The sequence below is a fragment of the Trachymyrmex cornetzi genome, unplaced genomic scaffold, assembly GCF_001594075.2.
Source record: "Trachymyrmex cornetzi isolate Tcor2-1 unplaced genomic scaffold, Tcor1.1 scaffold1094, whole genome shotgun sequence".
Taxonomy (NCBI): Eukaryota; Metazoa; Arthropoda; class Insecta; order Hymenoptera; family Formicidae; genus Trachymyrmex; species Trachymyrmex cornetzi.
In genome coordinates this window covers 267248-274193 of record NW_017295647.1, presented here as the reverse complement: position 1 = coordinate 274193, position 6946 = coordinate 267248, and the positions used below count along the sequence as shown (strand labels likewise).

General features: G+C 34.5%; 1 protein-coding gene across 3 annotated transcripts in view; it reads right to left on the bottom strand.

The window, feature by feature from the left end:
* Positions 1-6946, bottom strand: part of LOC108761711 (DENN domain-containing protein 1C) — a 66931-nt gene that overhangs the window by 55175 nt on the left and 4810 nt on the right. The gene's annotated exons all lie outside the window — the stretch shown is intronic.

Here is a 6946-nt window from a genome sequence, read left to right as displayed (position 1 = left end):
CGCCCGACTCTCACCTTCGACTCTCACCCCCCCTCCCTCCTGCTTCAGGGGTGCCCAACTCTCACCTTCGATTTTCATGAGTTTCGACTTTCCACGCGAAGCGACTTTTCATGCGAAACGAGTTCTACCTTATTTCCTTTTTTGTTTAGGAACATTTAATTTCTTATGTTTATATTTATCTTATATTTACATGTTCACACAATAACAGAGACATACAATTGAGGCATTTTTTGATATTTGAGTGAAATGTATCCTATTAATAATAATGTTGAATAAAGTATTTGGTGGAATTAAAAAATGTATGTGGAATAATACAATTATACATCTCGAAAATTACTAACTTTAACTGTTAATAACTTTTTAACGAATAACGAGCGACGGCTAAAACTTGTTGGAGGTCACTCAGGGTCATGACCTTGACAACATATGTCAAGGTCAAGGTCATCAGGGCTGGCTCCCCTCATCGGCATAATTACCCAATTTTAGAAAAAAAATTGTTTTTAATGAAATTATATGATCTTTTACATAATCTGAACCTTTTTTTTACATAATATATATCCTTCTAGTTACATATATTCTGCATATAAGTATCAACATACGATTATTAAAAAATCAATAATTTATGAGATATTTTATTCGGACATACCGTGACATAAAAAATAAACTATCATGTAAACAGTTAATTTTTTAATAATTTTACCTAGTGTTGTTAATTTCCCGGGAAATCTAAATCGTCAGGAAAGAACCCGGAACTGGGAAAAAACGTTTATTTTTTAATTTATGTAATTAGAAAACCATCAAATGTCATTATTGAATTTTTTAGCACTTTTAAAGTTTAGCATGAAAAATAAAGTACATTAAGAGGATCCTAAAGACGTCTGTATTACCATCTGTAATAACTAAATTGTAATTTTTGTATAAAAGTTACTTTTTCCCTCTTTTACATATTCGAAAATCCTTTTCTAGGATTAAAGCATACGCATTAACCCAGACGTGTCGGAAGTACGCACTGTAAATGTATGCTACACATTATGTTGGCAAAAATCGGGCAGCAGTCGATCTGTCATTTCAACTAGCGTTAACAAAAATACAGCAAAAATTCTAAAGACACTGCATCACAACATGCTTTAAAAAATGCTAAAAAAATTGAGCAAAATAGTCGTGCGGTATTCCTGCTGCATTACGTGAGAACGGTAATGCAGCAGGAATACCGCACGACTTATTATATCAAATATTGACAGCAAAATCACAGCAAAAATCGAGCACAGCGTGTCGTCACGATGTGACTGTCCAAAACACGGCATATATATATTGCGATCTGCTTTATCAGTTGTTGAAGATAAAAACGCAGCAGAAATCGCGCATAATCTGTCATCACATGTTATATCGTATCATAGTTTTCCCGTTTACCGATAGACGACGTATCTATCAATATTTATCTCGTATTTAAATTTCTGTCACGGGCAAATATAAAGACTACATAACTAGTGAAAATAAAAATGTGTAATATTTTCTTATCGATTTAATTTCTAACACAATTCCTACAGAGAATTCTGAATATTAAATTGATTTTTTTTAAACCGAGCAACAATTCTCTCAATACCGAAAATTATTCATTTATTAACACTGTTTAAGACACAAAAAAATTAAAAATACAATTTCTATTTAGCAAAATCTTATTCTGATTAAATGTACTTCTTTAATAAAAATGCATTTAGTTAATAAAAGTTAAATGTATAATATAAATTATATTTATTATGCGTGTTTTCTGCAGTCACGTCGCGCGTCGTGACGGCAGGTTGTGCTCGGTTTTTGCTGTAGTTTTGCTGTCAGTACATGTGACGACAGATCGTGTACGATTTCTGTTGCGTTTTTGCTTTCATCAACTGATAAGGAAAATCGCGTTCTATATCTGCCGCGTTTTTGCAATCACGTCATGACGGCAGGCTGTGCTCGATATTTGTTATAGTTTTGTTGTCAGTATTTGATATAGTAACTCGTGCTGTAGTCTCGTCACGATTTCACTGTCACAATGTGACGTCAAATCATGCTTGATTTCTGTTGTCTTTTTGCTTTTAGTATTTGAAATGGCAAACTTTGTCCAATATTTGCTACGTATTTGCCATCACGATACTTATAGCAAAGAATGCTCAATTTCTATTGCATTTCTACAGTCATTCTATGTTGGCAGATTATGCTGTTAGAAACTGAGCTTAATGAGGAAGCAGCAGCTTGATATCTGCTGTAACGTCATGATCAAGTTTGCTGGCATACTGCTGGCATACTGCTAGCATTTTGCTATCTGCGAATATGCGTCTGTGAGGTGGAGTTTATGCTGAGAACGACAAAAAATTTTTCTTAAGATTTCAATTTCGAAATTTCTTGTTCTCAGCATAAACTCCACCTCACAGATATGTATCACAGATGCGTATAGCTTGATATCTGCTGTAACGTCATGATCAAGTTTGCTGGCATACTGCTGGCATACTGCTAGCATTTTGCTATCTGCGAATATGCGTCTGTGAGGTGGAGTTTATGCTGAGAACGACAAAAAATTTTTCTTAAGATTTCAATTTCGAAATTTCTTGTTCTCAGCATAAACTCCACCTCACAGATATGTATCACAGATGCGTATACATTAATCTTGGAAAAGGATTTTCGAATCTGTAAAAATAGATAGATCTGTAGATAGTTGAGATAGTTGATACGCGTGACAACAACTGAGTGTCGCTATATGTAAAGAAAATACGGGTCATGCGCGTTCAGGTGGTTTGTCCAAATATGGTGAAAAAACAAAATATCTTTAAAATTTATCCGTTAATAAATCAAATTAATCAAGACTCCTTACAAATCAAGGAATTGGAAAGAGTAAAGGCACTAAGAGTCTGGCGCAGAAGACGTCGCGCAAATAATACACTTATAAAGAGTGAAACTTCTTTATTCACTAAACGCGCTTACATGTTTTGACTCATTTTTTAGCCTTCCTCAGAGCAAACACACATTAACATAGACTCGTATAAAGTAAAAATTATCCTGGTGAGCTCCCCGAAAATAGGGACGCTCACCACGATTACAAAGTACCGTATCGCAAACAATATTATGAATAATTCAAGAACCGGTTCCTGATATGTTGACCAATCGGTATCAGACACAGTGAGTCACTTTTTTAGTTATTAATTAGTACTAATGAAAATTGTAAAATAATAAAAAAATTCGAAGATTGATTTCGGAGATGATATTCATCAGAAGACAAACGCATGGACTCAACCTACAGACGGATATGGAGGGGCTTCTGGTAGGCCTTCGGAAGCCCCTCCATATCCGTCTGTAGGTTGAGTCCATGCGTTTGTCTTCTGATGAATATCATCTCCGAAATCAATCTTCGAATTTTTTTATTATTTTACAATTTTCATTAGTACTAATTAATAACTAAAAAAGTGACTCACTGTGTCTGATACCGATTGGTCAACATATCAGGAACCGGTTCTTGAATTATTCATAATATTGTTTGCGATACGGTACTTTGTAATCGTGGTGAGCGTCCCTATTTTCGGGGAGCTCACCATGATAGGATAATTTTTACTTTATACGAGTATATGTTAATGTGTGTTTGCTCTGAGGAAGGCTCAAAAATGAGTCGAAACATGTAAGCGGGTTTAGTGAATAAAGAAGTTTCACTCTTTATAAGTGTATTATTTGCGCGACGTCTTCTGCGCCCGACTTCTAATGCCCTTACTCTTTCCAATTCTTTAAAATTGATATAAAACTAATTTAAGTATTAATAAATGTCTGTATGAAGTTTGGGATCGATTTACCATGTAGTTATTGAGTATAATCGTTCAAAAAATTACCTTTTCACTCGATGTTTAACATTGCGCTTATGGCGGCTAAGATGCGTTTGCACATCTATACATCGAAAGTTAATAATATATAAGACAGATCGATTCCAAAATTTGAGAAAACTTAATTTACTATCTGCTTAATTGTATGCCGCAAAGATAATGCTCTCGTATAGTATTGATATACGATCGAATAAAAAAATGTAATTTGGCTGTTTTTCGACGCTTTATATTCGAGCTTGTAGACATGGCAATGTTGTTCTTCGAATGTTAACAGTTCTGTATAGGTTATAACATCACATAATTTCCTCCAAATAGTATATGATAGAATATTAAACTGGATATTATAACAAATATTTACCTTTTCTAACCTAGCAAGTCGCGGAACCGCGGATCGAGAGTAAACATACAACGTTACCACATCTAAAACTCGGCTTCTCTACGCTAATGAAATTAGTGTTTCTGTATTTATCATTATTTTAATTTTATTAAATTCAATTATGAAAAAGAGTGCAATAGAGTTTAAAAAATCAAGCTTTTAATTTTGTGCTACACTATTTCTGATATAATCAATCTTTTTATTAAAGCTTGACTAATATATTGGGACCTTGAATAAGTTTTCGCTGTTTTCCAACAGATCGCGTTAACAGAACTGCGTGCGTGTAGTTGAAGATGGGAACACATCGATAAGGAACTATGATAAGCAAGCTTTAAATTCAGTGTATGTCATCTAGCCGAAGTATAAACAACTTTTTGTTTCATAGTGTTAAACATGTCGAATTTCGTGCCAACAAAAGAGTATTTGCGGGGAATTTTACTGCACTACTTTATTAAAAAAAAATCTGCAGCTGAAGCATACAGAATTCTTGTTGAGACTTATGGCGAACATGCTCAGTCGGAAACATGCAGAGATTGATTTAGACGCTTCAAAAATAATGATTTTGATGTTGAAGATAAAGAACGCTCTGGCGCACCGAAAAAGTTTGAAGACGAAGAATTGGAAGCATTACTGCATGAAGACTCATATCAGACGCTAGCTGAACTTGCAGAATCATTAGGAGTTGATCACACAACAGTTTTGAAATTATTAGGAATGATTCAAAAGCAAAGACATTAGGTGCCGTACGAGTTTAAGCCGTCATCGAACGGCGTCTTTTCACGTGTGAACAGCTGCTTCAACGGCAGAAAAGGAAAGGGTTTTTGCATCGTATCGTGACTGACGATGAAAAGTGGATACACTACGATAACCCTAAGCGTAGAAGATCGTGGAGTAAGCCCGGCCATGCATCAATATCATCGCCAAAGCCGAATATCCATGGTTCGAAGTTTCTGCTCTGCATTTGGTGGGATCAGTTGGGTTTAGTTTATTATGAGCTGCTCAAACCGAACGAAACCATTACGGGAGCTCGCTATCGACTACAATTGATGCGTTTGAGCCGACCATTGAAGGAAAAACGGCCGAGCAGAGACACGACAAAGTGATTTTGCACATGACAACGCACGGCCATATGTTGCACAACCGGTGAAAACCTACTTGGAAACGCTTAAATGGGAAGTCCTACCCCACCCGCCGTATTCACCAGATATTACCCCTTCCAATTATCACCTGTTCCGATCGATGGTACATGGGCTGGCTGAGCAGCGCTTTCATTCTTATGATGATGCCAAAAAAATGAGTTGACTCTTGGATAGCCTCAAAAGACGTGTCGTTTTTCCGACGTGGAATTCAAATGCTGCCAGAAAGATGAGAAAAAGTAGTGGCTAGCGATGGACTTTCAGTGACATGTTTTTTACGACTTTTTTAAAATAAAGCATTACTTTTCACGAAAAATCAACGAGAACTTATTCAAGGTCCCAATAGTTGGATTAGAACCACCTTAAACTAATTATTCCATTTCAATATTTACTTCAGACAAGATAATCCTTATATTTCCTTATAAAAGCATTATAAGTGCTTACTTCATAATTTATAATTTACATTATATCTATATTGTAGAATCTACAATATAGATATAATGTAAATTATAAATTATGAAGTAAGCACTTATAATGCTTTTCGTAACATCAAATAAAGCAATTTCCCATTACAAGTTCTTTCCCTCAAAGCGCGTAATTATATCACAACTATGTGAGGCAACGACAGACTTAAACATGTTTCTAAATTTCAAGCAAATATATCGCTATATAAAATCTAAAAATAATAAAAAACGAAATATTTTATGTACTTAAAATATTAAATCATAATAAAATTAATTAATTAAAAAAAAGGAAAATTATCCGTAATACTTCCGTATCATATAGTAAATAAGAGGAATTAGATCGTGGCAACGTCGCATTTTTACAGTAGACGAATATATAGGCACAAGTTATCTGTCAAGCATGTATTTACATGAAACAAAAAAATGTCCGCACAATTGCATTATAAAGGAAAATATATCAAAAATAGTTTTAGCAAAAAAAAAATTTAAAGCGGCTCTTGTGAAGAAACGACAAGAATACGAAAGACAACCTCTTTGTCGGTCCTTGAAAGTGCGACGTTGTCATATCTAATAGACGTCCTCAGTTTTCGAGAAAATGTGTAAAATCAAAATTTTTGTACTCAAACTTTAATATCATGCAATAAATATTTGCAATGTTGTTACACGAGTTTCCTTACAAATTTAATTATTTGAAACACGTTTTTCATTAACTTTTTTTGAATGTGATTCCGAGGCTAAATTCGTGACGCATCACAGCAAAAATAGCTATAATGGTAGATAAAAATCTGTGATGTTTGATCAGTTATATATCAGAAAGGGGATGATAATTCGAGCTCATCTTTTACAGGCATATACAGGGTGTCCCATTTTAATCTATCACCTCAAATATCTCTTGAACAGTGCATTTTAAGGAAAAATGTTTCAGACAAAAGTTTTAGGACTTTGAGGGGGACATAAAATGGTGCCATTGGTTTGATTTTGGGTGGCGTTGTCAAGGTCAGGGCAAGGTCACTTTGAATTTTTTAAATGGAACTCCCCATTTTTCATTACGTATTCTTGTAGCTTACCTCGAGAGCTTTCCAAAACACTATAATTAAGTTCATTTTCATTAAGTACTTTACAAGTTAT